Here is a 19454-nt window from a genome sequence, read left to right on the forward strand (position 1 = left end):
CTGGTCTCTGCCGTTGTTTGACCCACTTGTGTGGAATCCGTTGCCAATACCAGCAGGATCAACACCATGCAGTACCCAGCTCTTTTGTAGAGTTGGTGACATAGCTCCCACTGCTGATGTTGACTGGACAAGTGGGTGACAGCTGTAGTGGAAGCACCTGTCCCAAGTGCAAGGTTTGGGGACAGAGAACTTCCTAATTCTGTGCCTCAATTTACCTCTCTGAAAGTCCCTAATTATAGTTGACTTCTTCCATACTTCTTCAGGTAAGGGATGTGGAGTCACAAGGCACGAGTGTTGAGAAGCATCTTAAATCTCTGAATAGGAAAGGAAAGAAATCCCCATTGAAGATCTTCTGTATCCCAGGCAATTCATTTGCCTTCTCAGATCAGATTTCCCCCAAACAGTACAATAGGCAGTATTAGCTCCAACATAGGAGATACTTAGAGGTTTCTGAGATTCAGAGAGATTGTTCTGTCCAATTTTTTTCTAATCCTTTTTGTATCCCTTTCTCCTTGAGGTGCCCTGCATCTCTTGTGGGCATCTAGTGTTGTAATCCTTTTAGATGCTTAGCCCCAACCAAAGGGCACTAGGATAGGTATCGAAAGGCAGGACCCTGGCCTTGGCTGGGCCCACTTCATGGGCCAAGAAGATAACATGGCTATGGAAGGCAGGTAGGAAAAGAATAACAGGCAGAAGTGGGTAATTCAATGAAAAGTGCATATGAAGACCTTCAGCTGCAAGAAAAACACACCACAACAATAAAAAAGGATAAATAAATCCAGAGCTTTTGGATTTGCAGCCTCCTGACTAGATCATCTCTTAGGTCCTTTTGAGCTCCAATATTTAAATGTTTTGCCTCCCATCAAAACTAGCACACCCTTCATCTATTCTCTTCAGGTTCTGCTTTCTGTTGGTTGGAGTGGGTGGTGGCAATGAGCTAATCAGATAAGCTAACCTCTGCTAATGGGTACATTAGCTAATGGGCAACTCCTCCCATGACTTAATGCCATAGTTGGGTTAAATTATATCCCTTCTGATCTTGCCCTGGGGGATTGACAAATAGTGGGAATTCACGTTTCCATGCCCAGTATCCCTGCAACTACACCCTAGGGGCAGCACCAGCATGAGGCTGGACAGGAATGGGCACATGACCCAGGCTCCAACCACAGCATCAGTAAGATGTCCAGAGCTTAATGACCAGACTAAAACCTCTGGATTTTGTATTATGTGGTGGCCCCACAGTGGGTGGGAGGTCGCGAGGCATGGGGGACAGGGAGGAGAACCATGACAATCTTAAAGCCGTTTAAATATTTTTGTTGATCACATTTAAACTCCTAATAAACATATAAATATTTTTTTAAGTTAAAAAAGTACATTTGTGGTAAAAAAAAAAAAAACCTAGAAAGGTATAAAGAGTGAAAGTTTCTGCCCCTCAAACTTAGTCCTTCTCCCTAAAGGAATTAACTACTGTTAATTTCCTTTTTAAAAAACTGTTTCATTTATTTATTTATTTTGAGAGAGAGAGAGAACAAGCAGATGGGGGCAGAGAGAAGGAAAGACAGAATCTTAAGCAGGTTCTGTGTCATTAGCCCAGGGCCTGATATGGGGCTTGAACTCATGAACCGTGAGATCACGATCGGAGCCAAGATCAAGGGTCAGATGCTTAACTGACTGAGCCACCCAGGCACCCCTGTTAATTTCTTATAAATATCTAAACCTATAAGCTTCACTATTCTATCCTCAGAGAACCAGCCAATCAAGCAACCAACCTCATCTTCTTTGGCTTTTGCCACCCACTGGGCTACAAATTGCAAAAGTGTGGTCTTGTTCGTATATATTTTGTCTTCCATACTCTTTACTTTTTCTCTCCACTCCTGTAAAACCCCTACCTTATTTTCACTTTTTCCATTTCAGAAAAGCCTTTTATCAGTGGCTTACATTTAAGTGTAGAAAAGATTGTAACAAATATAAAATGTGGGATCTAAACAGCATTTTTCATAATTGTGGAAGCTAAGGCCCCAGAAAAAAATGAATGCATGCACTGTCTTGGGTTTGTATAATGTTTTACTGTTTATAAGGGTTTCTTATTCATTGTTGTATTTGACCATCTCACCAGCTCCCCTAGGGAAATAGGCAGTGTTTTTTCCACTGTACCAATGAAGAAATCGAGGCTTCCAGAGTTTGGTATTGGGGTACCAACAGCCAGTGCAGCCACTGTCCTCGGGGCATGGGTGTGGTGAGCCATACATCTCACTGGCATCACCAGCCTTGTGGCAGGGTTCCGCGTGTGGTAAGGAGAGGGTGGAGATGTAATTCTTCAACTTGTAATACTTGGGAGTCTGGCTGTCTTGCATAAGTCGACAGCCAGCTCTGGCTCGGGTGCTCTGCTGACTTCACTTTCCATGTTTAATTTGGCTCCTGGCCCTGGGTTTCCCAGGCGTGGATATGGCAACACCACTGTGCAAAGCAGAGGAGCAGCGGAGCTCCTGGCACTCAGCCAGCATTGCCCTCCCAGACGCGGGCAGGTTGGATGCTGGGCTGATCCCTACCAGTGCCTGCGCCTCACATGCTGGGGCCAGCTCTGTGCTGTCACCAGGACCGCAGGGTCTTTCTTTTTTTCTGCTCCACCTTTTTTTCTTAGGATTGCTTGGTCAGAAAGTGGCTATTGGAGAGCCAGACTTCATATCTCAGGCAGGAAGATGGAGAAAGGGGAAAATACAAGTGGGTGCATGTTGACTGAGTATATACTCTTTGAATCACTTTCCTGGAAGCTTGTCACTAAGGTATTGACTTATGCTTCATCACCCATCCTATCTGCAAAGGTGGCTGGGAGGTGTTGTTTGTTTAGTTGTTTCTTTTCTTAAAAGGGCCCAGTGCTACCTCCACCAATATAGTCTTAGTTATTATGAAAGAGGGAGAGAAGGGGTATTGGGTAGATTACTAACAGCCTCAGCTAAGCTGGGCAATTTTAGCACATGGTCATGCATTCTACTGAATGTGTGGATTAGCTAAATAATTAAACCACTCTGTGCCTTGATTTTTCTCACCTTGCAAATGGACTTAATAATAACACCTCCCTTGCAGTGACTCAATTTTATAGGACTGTTATGAATATTCAATGAGAAAATGTATGTGAAGGCTCAGCTGTAGGAGGCACACTGTTGGCACCTGTACATGTTAGTTGTGATGGTGAGCACAACAGATAGTGAGGATCCAGATCCTGAAGTCAGACTGCCTGGGTTTGTATCCTGCCTCCAGCACTTTCTGCTCAGTCATGGGCCTGTGTATTTCAGTGGTAAAATAGGATGATAGAATCTCTTTCTTTGACTTGCTATCAGATTGAAAGGATCCACGTAGAATGCTTAATAGAGTGTGTGGTGTATCAGAAATGCTCAAAGAATGTTATTCATTATGATTACGGAAGCACAGAGAAGGGGCATGTAACACAGAGTCAGGGAGGGCTTCCGCGGTGGGTGGTATCTGGGTTGTATTGTAGCAGATGTAAAGGAGAAAGCCCAGTGAAGAAGGTGGGGAGCATGGCACAAGCAGAGTGGGCAGCGAGGCGGTGTGAAGGGTCCTGTGTGCCTGGGCTCCAAGGTCAGGTGGGAAGTGGGATGAGTTGAGATGGAGAGGAAGGCTGTGTTTAGGACGTGGAAAGCTTGAATGCTGTCATGAGGAACTGAGAGGCCTGGGGGGGATCCTGGCCTCCTGCCCCATCTCCTGGAGGTGGTTTCTGAATGTGGACAAGATCATATTCACAGATGAGGAATTAGCTGATTTGAACTGAGCGTGGTTTATTGGCATCTGTAAACTGCTACCTGTTAACCAAAGGCTCAAGCCCTGGCCAGGCTCCTCTGGGAAGGGGCCACTAATCACCTAATGATTTCCACTTTGGCAGAGAAGGAAATGCTAATAGCTGGAGGCTGATCTTATGACTGGAAGAGAGCAAGGCTGCTGTAAGTTCTCACAGGCATATAAAAACAAGTTGACTGTAGGTTCCAACAGAGCTTGATTACCCATTAGCTGATGAGAACAGATTTGTTTGTCAGATTCCCCAAGAAATTAAGTTGTGGGCCAGAGAGGTAGATTCTGAAGTGGGAGGAGAAGGAGGAGTTGCCGGGGATACAGGGGCGCATTGTAGTTCAGGGACCATCGGGACAGTAAAGGGGCGGCTGTCTCCTTCGCTGTGAGGTTGAGTAGAAAGAGCCCTTGGCAGGAGTCCACAGACATGGGGGGCGGTCTTATCTCTGTCCCTGGGTTTCCAGAAACAATGCATAGTATTCTGTACAACACGGATAATAACACTTCCTGGACTGGCTATACTAGGCTGTTTAAGGATCACATGAGAAAATGTATGCCTGCGAAGACACTGCGTAAGGTGCACCTAGAATAAACCACAGTCTCTGCCCCAATCTTCGGGGCCTTCTGACAGATTATAGAATACATCGGTTTCTTTCCCACCTTTGTCTATTGACATGTGCTCCTTTTCTGCTTAGAACATTCTACCAGGTTTTCTAGGGCTTGTTCTGCCTCACCTCAGCTTATAAACCGCTTCTTCAGAAACGCAAGAGCATTGAAAGCCTGCACTCCGCTCTGGGCCTTTACTGTCCAAGACAGCAAGTGGTTAAACCCAGGCTTCCAAGCAGGACTCTTGGGTTCAAATTCAACTCTGAAATATACCAGTTGTTTGACCTTGGGCAGTCACCTAACCTGTCTGTGCCTCACTTCCCACATCTATAAGATGAAATATTAATACGGGTATCCCCTACTTTCAAAAGTTGAAGTTCACTTCACTTTTACAAAAGACCTATATTAGTACCTGTTTTCACCAACTAAAAGGAATCTCAAGAGGATTTTCACTTTTATAAAAAAAGCCATTAACGAACTAACAAAGGTCTTTTGTGAAAGCAAAGTGGTGTAATGCAAACTTTCAGAAAGGGGCGGATGCCCTTGACTTCATGCCATTTCATAGGAATGTTCGACTTTCAGATAGTGTGGGAAACCTGTAATATCTATTTCACCAAGTGATGTGGACAAAGGATGACTTTAATAGATGTCAGCTATTATTTTACTGTTCATCAGAGAGCTCTATCTCCTTTCTAGAACTAACCATATCTATGATTAATTTATTGTAAGTATGTTTATTATCTGACACCCGTAATGGGATCTTTGTAAGAGCAGCGACCCAGTCTTTCTCATCCATTCTTTTTTTTTTTAAGGTTATTTATATTTTGAGAGAAAGGGAGAGAGCACGAGGGAGGCAGAGAGAAAGGGAGAGACAGAATCCCAAGTAGGCTCCCTGCTTTCAGCGCAGAGCCTGACATGGGGCTCAAACTCAGGAACCATGAGATCGTGACCTGGGCCAAAATCAGGAGTTAGATGCTTAACCAGCTGAGCTGCCTAGGGCCTCTCTCATCCATTCTTATGTACCATGTGCATAGCACGGTGCCTGGCACCTAGCACATGCTCAAGAAATAGTTGTTGGACAAGGAGTGTACTGAAGGAATACTTCCCAGAACTGAGCCCAGCGGGTGACTGAGACAGTCCTGGGACCGGCCACAGAGCTTGTCAGATGGCCCTGCTCTGTATTTCATTCTCCTTGTGCAGGGCTTTTGCTTATGTAATGAAACAGCAGTGAAACCCCACGACACCTGAGGGCTTCCCCTCCCGCTAGCCCAGTATCTGACCACAAAAAGGGGGAAGAAAAAATAAGAGGAAAAGAGCAGCTCCAAACCACATGCTTCTTGGGACAGAAGAGTGAGCTGTCTTTTTCCCAGAGTCACGTGAGTTTATTGCAGCAGACTGGGGGTATGTTTCGTCGTGCCCGAGAACAACCAACAGATGAAGCGTCAGATGCCCTGGCCTTGGTGTCAGCAGTCGAGACTTTTTCCAACTCTGCCCCCGAGTTGCTGTGCAACCTCCATCAGGTCACTTTACCTCTCTGGATCTCTTCAGTCCTCATCTACAAATGGAAGGGATTGGAATAGATGATTAAAGGAGAGTGGCCATACAGTACTGGCTTGGCCTATAGATCCGGTATAATTATTAGTGATAACTTCTTTCGTTCTCTAAGTGACCTAGACCACCTGATAAATTATAAGATCAGTTTGATTTGTCTCTTCCAGTTATAATATTTTGCCTTCAAAAAAATGTGTTTTATTGCCTGCCCCTGCCTCTGCCCCACCCCCAGATTCATGCTCTGCCTCACTTCGGGACCCAAGATGCTGACCTCCAAGGACATTGTCACTTGGATGCCTCTGCTCCCTGGTTTCCAGTGAGGATTGGCAATGGGAGGTATCAGCAGATGGGCGTGTGGGAAAAGAGACGTAGGGGAATGAATCCTCTGCTGCCCCCTTCACTGCAACCTTGGAAGTGGCTGCTGCCTACACCCACATCTTTCCTGGGCCTGATCTCTGTGAACCTCACCCTTGCCTGGCTCCTTCAGGCCTAGGGATGAGGGGTGGTAAGGGCTTCCCTGGGTGTGTTGCCTTTCCCAGCTGCTTCCTTAACTCTGCCCACACCTCGGTAGATAGTCCCTCATTGAATTCCTTCCAGCCAACTGTTTTGAGTGTGCTGCCTATTTCCTGCCTCACTTGAACAAATACAGATTCTTTAACACTCAGATCCAGTCTCCATCTGGGGCACGGAGCTCTTTAACACAAGGAAACCTAAATCCAAACATGGGCAGCTACACTGATGGACCTTATTTTCTAGGATGCTAGGAGAGCTGTGGACTGACTTATACCTGGTGAATGAATGAAGGGGAGGGGACATGATGATGACCGTTGAGCCAAATGCCATTTAGTGCCACTTTAGCAGCATAAAAATAAAATGAAACTTACAATGCATGCCTGACACATAACAGGCATTCGAGAAATGTGCATTGAATAAGATTTCCACCCCCCAATTTTATTAAGAACATTTTCAACAACACAGAAGATTGCACAACTTGCACAGTGAACACCTACATACTCACGTCTAGATGTTAGTATATTTGCTTTATCACACATCCATCCAACCATCTAATCCTCCATCCATCAATCCATTCTATCTTTTTTATATTTCAAAGTGAATTGTAAACACAGTATGCTTTTCTCCTAAACAGTTCAGCAAAATAGTCATTTTTTTTCATTGCAAAGGCAATTGAAGCTAATTGTAAAACTTTTTGACAATATAGGAGGTATGAAGTGAGAAGAAAATCTCTCTCTCTTCTATCTCCAGTCTTGTTCTTCAGGCATGACTGCTCATAAGTATAATTCCAAATATATAATTGGAACTATATATATATATATATTTTTTTTTTTTGATATTTTACCAAACAAGAATTATAGCATACTTATTGTTTTGCAGCTTGCTTGAAAAAATCAATCACACCTTGAAGTCATTCTCTCCCATCAGTAATTTCACTTTCTCTTAACTCTTTTCAATGGCTGTAGAATTTTCCATATTTTTTTACTTAACCATTTCATACTGATGGATATTCACACTGTTTCTACTTTTTTGATATGGTAAACAATGGTGCAGTGAAATATTCTTATGCATTTCTTTATTCAATATAGTATTTATTAAGCACCAAGTACGTGTTAGGCATCGTTCTATGCTCTGGGGATAGTGGGGGTAATGAGACAGATAAGATCTCTGTGTGGAAATTACATTCTCGTGAGGGAGACAGATTATAAACTGGAAAACAACATGAAATTTTAACTGCTTATGGAGAAAAACAGAACAATATGGTAGATGGGGATAGCAGATACTACTCCACAAAGGGTGGTCTGGGAAGGCTTCTTTGAGAAAGTGACATTTAAAAATTAAAAAAAAAATTTTTTTTAATGTTTATTTATGTTTTGAGAGAGAGAGAGACAGAGCGTGAGCAGGAGAGGGGCAGAGAGAGAAAGTGGGAGACACAGAATCCAAAACAGGCTCCAGCTTCGAGCTGTCAGCACAGAGCCTGACGTGGGGCTCAAACTCCTGAACTGCAAGATCATGACCTGAGCCCGTGTCAGACGCTCAACCGACTCAGCATCCCAGGCACTCCAAGGAAGTCACATCTGAGCTGAGACCTGAGTGATGAGGAGGTGCCCGTTATGCAAGTCCCAGGGTAAAGGCACAGCAAATGCAAAGCCCCTGAGGTGGGAACAAGCTTCCAGCTTGGTGTGTTTGAAGAATAGAAACAGCCAGTATGACTGTATATACAGTATGACAGTATAGCAAATGGTTGGAAATGCAGTTAGTACGGTAGGTAGGGGCCAGATCTTCTAGGGTCAAGAAGTTTGAATTTAATCCTTAGTGCAGTATATCCGATTACATTTTAGTCACTGGGAAGTCATAAAATAAAACTAGCTTCGTCTGACCTGTGTAGAATGGAATATGAGCAAACACGTTTCATGTATTCGGTTAGCTGCAGCATCGAAAGCCAGAGTTTTGCCCAGGCTGTGTGTGAAGCATCCTGGAAATAGAATGAATGTCAGGGTCCGACAGATGTGTGTTCAAACTCCGGATCCACTGGTACATATCCGAAGGTGAAAGTAGGGTCCCAAAGATATGTGTACACCCATGTTTATAGCACTATTATTCACGATAGTCAAAAAAAGGAAGCAAACCAAGTGTTTATCAAGAAGAGTGGGTGGGCAAAATGTGATATATGCACACGATGGAGTATTATCCAGCCTTAAAAATAAAGGAGACTCGGACACATGCTACACTATGGGTGAGCCTTGAGGATAATCTGGTAAGTGCAATAAGCCAGGCACAAAAAAATACTGTACGGTTCCACCTTACATGGAGTATCTAGAATAGTGAAATTCATAGAAACAGAAAGTAGAGTGGTGGTTGCAAGGGCTGGGGAGAGGGAGGCATGGGGAATTGTTTAATGGGTATGGAGTTTCACTTTTGCAAGATGAAAAGTATTCTGGAGATGAGTTGCACAATAATGTGAATGTACTTAATACTACTGAACAGTGTGTATGCTTTAAAATGGTAACTTTTATGTAATGTGTATTTTACGATTAAAATTTTAACAAAAATTCCAGCTCCATCACTTAGGAGCATTGTGACTTGGCCAATTAGTCCCTCTGAGCCTCAGTTTTTGCATCGTAAAAGGGAGGCAGTAATACCTCCTAGCTCTTGTGGAGACAGGCTCAAATGCTGTCTCATTCCAGTCTCCCTTTGCAGAATTTAGAAGGCTTCCCAGCCCCTCCCCAGGCAGCTGAAAGACCCCTTCAGTGAATTTCAACTGAGTTCCCCTTGTACTAATACTTGTGGATGCTCAGTGAATACTTGTTGACAGACTTGCTGACTGAATCCACTTGTGTAGACATGATCCGGAAGGAGACATATGTGTCAGAAGCTGTGTCTGGTCCATAGTTGGCATCCCATAAATATTTATGGAACAGGTGAATGAACAAAGTGGATGATATGCTTGGCCGTGATTGTAAAACAATCTGCCTGTTCCAAAACATAAACAAGATTTTTTTTTTCTCATTTGTAACATCATCATTGCTTCAGAAAATAAAGTGACTGAGGGGCGCCTGGGTGACTCAGTCGGTTAGGCGTCTGTCTTCGGCTCAGGTCATGATCTCATAGTTCGTGAGTTCGAGCCTCGTGTTGGGCTCTGTGCTGACAGCTCAGGGCCTGGAGCCTGCTTTGGATTCTGTGTCTCCTCTGTCTCTGCTCCTTCCCCGCTCATGCTCTGTCTCTCTCTGTCTCTTAAAAATGAATAAAAATGTTAAGAAATTTTTAAGAAAATAAACTGACTGAAAGCCCTGTTGACTGAGTCTCATCTTAGCATCTTATTAGTTTTCTATTGCTAGAAAATAACACATTTCCACCAATACGAGTGGTTTAAACAACACACATCTATTACCTTACAGTTCTATGGGTCAGATTCCCAACATGGGTCTCGTTGGGCTAAAGTCAAGGTGTCAGTGGGGCTGCATTCATTACTGGAGGTTCTAGGAATGGATCGGCTTCCTTGGACATTTGAGTTTGCAAAATCCAGTTCCTTGCGTCTGTAGGACTGAGATCCTGTTTCCTTTCTGGCTGTCACTGAGGGCAATTTCTAGCTTCTAGCAGCCACCCACATTCCTTGACTTGTGCCCACTTCTTCTGTCTTCAAAGTCCTCAACTCTTCTCCCCTCTCATCTCTCTGACCTGGCAGAGAAAGGTTCTCCAACCTTTAAGGACCCAAGTACTTAGATTGGGTTTACCTGGATAATCCAGGATATCCTCCCCATCTCAGTGTCCTTAACCTTAATCCCACTTGCACATTCTCCTTTAAAGATGGAAAGATCCTGGAGATTAGGGCATGAATGTCTTTGGAAGGCTATTATTTTGCCTACCACTACATCTGTTATCACTTCAGAATGAATCGGTTTCTCAGGGCAGGTAGTTTGTCTCCCAGCAAAGAGCTCTGGGAAATGAGGCCAATAAGAGGGAAATTTGGATTAAGGGAAGAGAGGTGAGGCACTGGCAGTAAATATGCTGGCAGGCCTGTGAGTGATGCTACAGAGAGAGGTTCCTGGCTTTACCGTATCTAGGTCGCTAAAACAAGAGAGAAATACTCACAAATGCCAAGAAAGTTAAACTTTGTGTGGCTTACAATTTCCCTTCAAATCAGTTCTGCCAAGGATAAAGCAACCTTCCCCGGCCATGAATAGTCATAATAGGTTTCCCCAAGATTTTCTTGAGTTGATTGATGGGTTATTATGGGCTCATTGCTGCCAATAATTGAAGGGTGTTGTCTTTGCTGGCTCGGTGAAGCTTCCAGATGTTAACAGAGTAGGCATTACTTGATGCTCACCCCACACCTGGCATTGGCTCCTGTAGTGGGTCCAGCCACTAATCGGGGACCTGGTGGTGTCCAAGGCAGACCTTTAGGTCACTTCCAGAGCTTTCTCTCTAGAGAGTGTACATTACATGGCTCAGATGCCATCTGTTTTGAATCTTTTTCTTTCCCTCTTTGCCATTTTCTTTCCTCCTTTCTCTCTCTTTCCTGCCCTCTCTTCTCTCCTCTCTAGTTTTCTGGTGTTTTAGGATCAAAATAATGAAAAAGAATAGACACAATTTCAGCTCAGGAAATAACCCAAAGGTATAAGGAAGTCTGTACAAAGTTCACTGCTTGACTCTTCCCCATGCTGATACAACAAGTTTACAGCAAAGGAATCTTGTCTGGGGAAATGAGGCCATGAGAGGTTGAAGTAGCACTGTGGGGTGAGGTGTGGCAGTCTGCTGCTCCTAGATGTCACGGAACCAAAGAGAGAGGAAGAGAATGGCCTCTTCTGAGGCCTCGGGGATTACAGGTTTCAGGTCAACCACAGTCATAATTCTCCCATACATTGTCCCTATAAGAGAGATGGCAGGGAGACTCTGGGCCATGGTTTGTCCTTAGAAAAGGAGTGTGTTGGGCTTGGGCTTTCTAGATGCCACCACAGTGGGATGGGAAGCCAGAGTCTCAGCCTGTGCTAATAGAGGTCACAGCTCTTGGGAACAGGGCTTGCAACACAGAGGAAACTCCCCCTCCCTGCCCGTGACCACACCCTTGCTTCTCTCACATTTGGGCTTCCCAGTCAGACAGCTCTGGGGACGACACTGGCGTGGGATCATCGAGAAGACTGCTTGGGAAACCCAACAGGAAAAAGAGGTAGTTTGAGCCAAGAAAAGCCACCAGATTTTTCTTTGGGCTTGAGGCATTGTGTATACATTTGAATAATAAGAGCCAAATTAATGTTACAATTCTGATGTGACTGTTGAGCCACAGTGGTGTGCTAATCACAGTTTTCCAGGGATTGATTATCTTCAGTCCTTATGCTAACTCTGCAAGGTAGGCTTAATCTACATTCTATAGGTGTTGAAATTGAGAATGAGAGAGGTTGCCAGAGTTGCCAAAGGCCACAGAGTGTGTGTGGTAAGGCTGAGCTTCAAGGTCAGGTTCAGTTGATTTTAAAGCCCGTTTTCTCTTTCCCTCCCTCCTTCTCTTCCTTCCTTCCTCCCTTCCTTCCTTCCTCTTCTATTTTCTTTCTGCCCTGTTTGCTTTGTGTCTTTTTAAAAAGAAATACATTGTCACATATGCAGCAGGAGTCCCTTTGTGTCCCTCCCCTGTCTCATTCTCCTCCCTTCCTCTCTGGAGGCAACCAGTCTCTCAATTGAGGCTATCGAGTGGGAATATCCTCCCCACCCTTCATTACCTGTTCACAGCCATAAGCCATCTATAGCCTGGTGTGTTTTAAATGTCTACATATATGAAAAAGGGCTAAAAGTATTCATTTACAGAGGAAAAAAATACAAATGGCTCTTAACAAAAAAAATTCACGGTCTCATTCACTAAAAGAGCAGCACAGATTAAGATCACCTTGAGATACTGTTTTTTAACCTCGTCAGATTGGCCAGTACTGACAATTTGGTAACTCACTGTGTAGAAGAGGCCACAGGGAAGAGGTAGTCCAATTTTGATTGTGAGTGAGTGAAGTGATGTCTTCTCGCTAGAGGGCAATTTGACAGTCTGCATCAAAAATGCAAATGCCCCAGGGAGCCTGGGTGGCTCAGTTGGTTAAGTGTCGACTCTTGATTTGGGCTCAGGCCATGATCTCATGGATCGTGGGTTAAAGCCCAGTATTGGGCTCTGTGCTGGCAGTGCGGAGCCTGCTTGGGATTCCCTCTCACCCTCTCTCTCTCTCTGCTTCTCCCCCTCTTTTTGTTCTCTCTCAAAATAAATTTTGAAAAAATGTAAATGCACAAAATTACAAGAGAAATTTCATTTCCAGAAATCTGTCTATAGGTATATGTGTACATCTTCAAAAGCACATGTGTTCAAGGTGATTCTTTAAAGTGTTGCTTGTAATAAAAAGACCGGGAATAATCCACACACCCATCAATAAGGGACTGGTTGAATAAATTGTGGTACATCCCAGCTAGAAAAAAGAATGAAGGTATTCTCTATGCCAAAGTGGAAATTTCTCCCACACATACTGACTAACAAAAAAGCAAAAGTGCAGAACACTATGTATAGTATGCTACCTTTGTGCAGCAAAGAGGAAAATTAAGCTTATCTGTCCAGGAAGTTTACATATGAAAACTAGTAACAGTGTTGTATGTGGGAAGAAAGGAGGAGGATGAAAGAAGAAAGGAAGACTTTTAAATGTATTTTAAAATATTTTTTTTTTTGAGCAACATGGATGGACTGTGTTACCTATCCCCAAAATTAAATTAAAAAACTAGAATGGCATTATACAGTATAAGTCATTCTGCATAACATTTTCCAGTCTGGTTTATGTTATTGAGGCCTATCCATGTGGTCATGACCTTGATCTTTCCATTAATTATGCTGCCTTGAACTGTAGAGTCTTACAGCTGGACTGTAAGTCTTACTGTTGGAGGTCACCCAGCTCCCTACTTTCATGTTACTGGAAAGACACACGAAGGTGCAGGAATGGCAAATGACTCCCCCAGGCCAGCCCGGCAGGTTGGTGCCAGAACTGGGGTTGGCCTCAGATCTTGCAACCCTGGCTGGGAGTCTGGGGCTGCCTTTCTTCCTCCACCCCCCAATGCCAAAACCACCTCCTGGTTCTTACTAGGTGTTGGTAATATTATGTGTTATCCTTTCCTAGGGATGTTTGCCTTTTAAAAACAAAACAAAGATAAACAACCACATCAAACACAAAACAGTGATCACCGTTTTATGCAATAGAGGTTCTTTGGGGTGAGGGAAATGGAAGGGGGCACACGAATAGCCGTGGTGTTGTTAGCCAGGGTTGGAATAAATTTTATAGTATCTCTTTTCCCATTTCTTCTCTGTAAATAAATAAGCAAATAAATAAAAGAAAAGAAAAAGAGAAAGGCGAACAAAACAAAACAACTAGGTCATCACTCTTTCACTTGTATGGTTGGTTCTGCCTTGAGCTCAGGAAGGAACTAATTTGTGGCTTGAACTGGCAATAACATTGTGACAAATATTGTTAATGTAACAAAATGCGATTAGTCTTTTTGTTGCCATAGAAACAGTCAAGGCACTCATAAATCCCCTACAGTGAATGAGACCTCTGCAGGTCAAGTCCCCTGGTCCTGCCATCATGCAGGACCCCATTAACCATCCTGACAGGGGAGGACCTTTCAGGATTTACCCTGATAAATAACCCCATTCCTTAGTAAAGCACTAGGTCACGAGTGGTAAGGATACAAAAATTCAGGTGGTTTCACTTCAAATCTAATAGCATAGATGGGTTTTTCCCAGAATTTTATACTAAAACATTTTAGCAGTGAGGGAGTCGGAACAATGTGAAGAGGTCCTACCTAAGCTTGGAATTTGGGTCACATTCGGGATTTTCAGTCACAATTTCATGCAAATGCTAGATTCCATTTTGTAAGATAAATGTGTTTGCTTTAAGGTACACATTTATATTTCATTGACCATTTTTCCCCCTCCCCATTCTTCAAATTGATGCTGCAAGAAGATACACTGTGGTGATCTGTGGCTTTGGAGATCTTCTGTCTGGATCTTGGCAGGGATCTTTGTACACAGAGATCAAGTTTGAGAAGCATGGATTGGCCAGAAGTTGGAAACTGATTTTGTAAAGAGCCAGACAGTACATTTTTAGGCTTTGTGGGCCACGCTGTTTCTGTTAACAACGCTTCAACCCTGACATTGTAGTCTTTTAGTAAAAGCAGCCATAAACAATATGTAAATTAACTGGCATGGCTGTGTCCCAACAAAACTTTATAAAAAACAGACAGATTTGGCCCATGGCCTAAATCTGGCTTGCGGGTTATAGTTTATTAACGCCTTAGATGAGACAGTACATGCCCAGGGGTTTATAAAAAGGACATATTTTCAGCTAGAACAAATAAGAAAGAAGAATGGGAGTAGAAATTCCATTGACCATTGAAGGCCACCTGTCATTTCAAAGACCAGAGAGGAAATGATAGCATTATAGGCAGGAGACCAGTGTAATCAAAGGCAAAATTTTTAGGTTTATGTGTAGGTGGGGGACAGGGAAGACAGTAATTAGATCAGTTTGGCTGCAGGAAGGAATTCATGTCCAAGAGAAGCATGCTAAACCATTAGGCCTGGAAGGGACCTTTCTGATCATTTTCTTCTCATTTTACAGATGGGAAGATTGAGGTCAAGAGAGATCTCAGATCTGGAACAAGGCTGGAGAGCGGAGTGCCTTGAATACTAAGCTAAGGGATCTCAGCTCTGCAATGCGGACCAGTGATGTTTCAACATTTCCTCATTTGAATGCTTATTCATTGACCCACTTCCTACATGCCATGTGACCAGATGTCCCAAGAAGAGTTCCTTTGGGATGAAGTTAATTCTCATCCTTTGTATACCATTGTGAAATAGCACTGCTGAGATGCTGACAAGACACATCTGAAGCAATCACCTAGACGAGTGCCAAGGATCCAAAAGCTTTAGCTTCTCATCCTGCTGTTAACTTGTTCTGCTAGCCCAGACGGAATCCTGAGCTCTCCTATAGTTAAACAAGAAGCATTCATCCTCAGAACCAGTGGCTCTGGCCCCTTCTCCCACCATGAACTCGATGTAATAAATAACCAGAGGATTCTGGAGTAAGAGGTGCCACAACCTTGTGTGACCCGGATACTCGTTCATTGATTTTTCCCTACTAATTATTGAGCACTTCAGATGCCCTGGTTGTTGAGGATAAGCAATAAAGAGGTAAGCAGGCAGGCTTCTGCCCTCATGGGGCTCACATTCTAATGGTGTGAAGAGGGGAACATAAACAACACACAAGTAAACAAAAAAGCAAACAAAAGAATTTCAGTTGTAGATAAGTGCTTCCAGCAAAATTGAACAGGGTGTCATGTTAATGGCTGGAGGGACTATTTTTTTGAGGAGAGACCTGAAGTTTGAGAGGAGAGCAAGCACAGGGCACTCCAGGCAGGGGGCAGAGTAGGAGGAAAGACCCAGAGTGTGCTGTTGGAGGAACAGAAAGAAGGCCTGAGTGTCTCCAGGGTGGTGGGTGGGGAAAGAGGGATAGGAGACAAGGAAAAAGAGACAATGTAAAGAAATGGATGAATTTTAATCTGGTTGATTATGTGACTCAGCTTGGTCTCTCTCTCTCTCTCTTTTTTAATGAATTCTCTTAAACCCATTGAGAGAAATGTGTGAAACAATATCTGCCCTTGTTTTTAAGAGGTGATTTCTGAGTATATCGTTCTTGGCTGTCGCCTGACTTCCGCCAGCTGCCGTTGCCATCTCAGCTCTAATTGTCAGTCTTTTGTAGGTGACCTCTGTTTTCTCTGCCGCTTTTATAATATCAGGTCTTTGTTTTAGTGCTCCTTAGTTTATCTATAAATGTGCTCAGGTGTGGATTTAATCTTATTCATTCTATTTGGGGTTTGGTGGGGAATCCTCAGTCTGAAGCTTAGTTTCTTGCACTAATTTTGGAAAATGCAAACCTATTAACTCATTGAAAATTTCCTCTCTTCCACTCTTTCTATTCATTTCTCCAGTACTTTAACAAGATGCATGTTAGTCCTTCTAAGCCTGTCATCCATTATTCTTGACATACCTTTCCTATTTTACCTCTTTTTGTCTAGTTACTCTGTGCTCAAGTTAGAATAATTTCGGATATATAGTCACATTTATCAATTCTCTTCAGCTGCACTTAACATTCTGGTTTCTATTTTTAAAAGAGCATCCAGGCTGTTACTTGGAGAATGATTTGGAGCGATTATGAGTAGAAGTAAGATAATTGACAAGCCTAGTCCAGGTGGGAAATAATGGTGGCCTCTATCAGACAGTAGCAGTGGTGACGGAGAGCAGTGACTAGATTCAGGATGTATTTTGGAAGCAGAAGAAACAGGACCCGTTGAGTGATTGGATGTGGGGGTTTGGATGGTGCTGCTGGTGGTATTGGTGAAGTGAGAAGCAGAAATCAAGGATAACTCATCGGGGTTGGCACTTGAACAACTAGTAAATGGTGGTGGTTTTTTGTTGTTGTTAAAATTGGAACAGTGGGGATGAACGGTTTGAGTGGGGAGTGTGGTCAGTCCATAGGTCCATCCTGGGTGTGCTGGAGTGGAAGATGCATTTGAGGCCTCCAGGAAGGGATATGCAGTTGGCAACTGGAGGTACACTAGTTCTGCATCTCCAGTTAAAGGGTTGGCATTCTCTCTAACACCCAAATAACAATTGTTTATGACAGTTTGCATGACCACACATTTTATATCTCCTCCCTGGAATTTCTGGGGCTCCTTAAAGAAGATCTGTTAATTCCCTGGACCCATCCTGGTTTCTGCCTTTCACCTCCACTAGGCATTCTGTTCCCATCTCTCCTCAACCCTGTGACACCATACGACTTCTCTGCCCGAGACTGGACATGTTTAAGGGAACTGATACATGTTGTCAAATAGCTCTTCCCAGAGATTGTGCTGCTTATATTCCCATCAATAGAGAAGGCGTGTCCATTTCCCCACATTCTCACTAGTGTATATATATATATATATATATATATATATATATATATATATATTTAAAGTTTATTCATTTTATTTTGAGAGAGAGAGAGAGAGAGAGCAAGCACATGAGCAGGGAGGGGCAGAGAGAGGGAGAGAGAGAATCCCAAGCAGAGTCTGTGCTCTCAGCACGGAACCAGACGCGGGGCTCGATCCCACACACTGTGAGATCATGACCTGAGCTGAAATCAAGAGACGGATGCTAAACTGAGTGAGTCACCCAGGCACCCCACACTTTCCAACTTAATAGATGATAGAGGGTGACACATTTCTATTTGTATTGCAAACATATGCTTTAAACAATAATGTACGTCTATAGATTTCAACACTCCAAATCATTCAAGCACTCATAATCACACATAATCATGCAGGAATTTTAGGGTGCAGATAACAGTGCTAGCTGAGAAGTGCCACTCCACACCAGGCTCTGCAGTTGTGGTACCTCTTTTATCCCCCATGGCATCCTGATGCAGTGTTACTATTATTTTTTTAATTTTTTTAATGTTTATTCATTTTTGAGACAGAGAGAGAGTGAGCATGAACAGGGGAGGGATTGAAGGAGGGAGACACAGAATCCAAAGCAGGCTCCAGGCTCTGAGCTGTCAGCACAGAGCCCGATACGGGGCTCGAACCCACAAACCGTCAGATCATGGCCTGAGCCGAAGTTGGACGCTTAACTGACTGAGCCACCAGGCACCCCATGGTGTGTGTTATTATTATCCCTCGTTTTCTACATGAGGAAACTGAGGCCAAGGGAATAAGTAACTTGTCCTAATGGTAGGGCTGGGATTGACATCTTAGGTCAGCAGGAATGCACAGCCCGAGCTCCTAAGCCTTGCCCTCCTCTCTTCTCCTGCCCTAGGAGGGATGCTGGCCCAGAACTGCTCCTTGCCCAGGACAACAGCATTAATCAAATTCCTTCTGGAAATTATTTTCATCTCTTAACCACCCCCTCACACCTTCCTGCTTTTTTCTCCCAGGTTTCTAGATCCTTTTGGGGTTCACATGTGGGCAGTATAATCTTCTGTGATCCTACCTCAGCGAAAACATTCCAGTCATCTGTGGGCAGGGGTAACAAAGGCCATGAAACTTCTGCAGGTTTAGGGGTGGAGAGGGGCCTCCCTGCTGGGGGCCCATCTCCTCTGCCACCTCTTTCCTGTCATACAGCAGTGAGGTAAATTTTATTTTTTCCTGATAATAATAATGAGATAATATATATTTAGGGCCTACTATGTGCTTGTGTCCTGTTGTAAGCACCTTCATTCCCCGCAACTACCCAATGGCATACTTACCATTGTAAATGTTGTATGTGCTTATTACATAAAGTTTGAATAATAGAGCACCTAAGGACTGCCATGGCTAAGATCATGGTGTGTTCCTTTCTCATATTCTTTCTTGGCTTAAGTAGTTTTTATATATTTTAATGGGCATCACATCACATGTGCAGTAAAGTTATACACGTTCAACTATACACTTTTGAGAGAGAAGAGGGAAGGAAACCAAAGAATTTTGGTGGATGCGCTGGAGTGAGCATGAGATGGGAACAGAGGGGGATTCTGCTGTTCCCTCCTTAGACCTCAGCTCCTGGGCCTCTTGTCGTGTGAGTGTCTCACCACATAGGCTGTGGGTCTAGGTTTATTAAAGAGATATGTTGGGGTTCAACATGGCACCTCATTGGGACCATCTGCTTCCGCTGATGGTCACACTAGGAGTCAAAGATCCATTGAGCATTTAGGGAAGCACTGGCTGATGAAACGTACTGAGAAATGTGCATCTCCCATATGGTATCATGCTAAGGGGTTTCAAGGGTATATCAACTTTTGATATTTCTATGCAGAGAACTAACCTGACAGGCTAACAACCCCTGTACAAGATGCCACTTTTTGGAGCTGAGTCACCCTGTACTTTGAGGTTTAAATCAAAGTGACTTAAGCTCTTTATCCTATTTTCTTTAAACCTTATCCTACTTGCTGGGATGTCTA

The 19454-nt window shown here is 43.6% G+C and overlaps 1 long non-coding RNA gene across 1 annotated transcript in view; it reads left to right on the forward strand.

Moving 5' to 3' along the window:
• The window catches only part of LOC147584158 (uncharacterized), an 86232-nt gene that overhangs the window by 38317 nt on the left and 28461 nt on the right, over positions 1–19454 (forward strand). The window contains exons 3-4 of the long non-coding RNA XR_015250819.1: positions 15099–15670; positions 18453–18646. This is a non-coding gene — a long non-coding RNA (uncharacterized LOC147584158). The remainder of the gene's footprint in view (positions 1–15098; positions 15671–18452; positions 18647–19454) is intronic.

The sequence above is a fragment of the Puma concolor genome, chromosome A1, assembly GCF_028749965.1.
Source record: "Puma concolor isolate L17-30 chromosome A1, mPumCon1.1.hap2, whole genome shotgun sequence".
Lineage (NCBI taxonomy): Eukaryota > Metazoa > Chordata > Mammalia > Carnivora > Felidae > Puma > Puma concolor.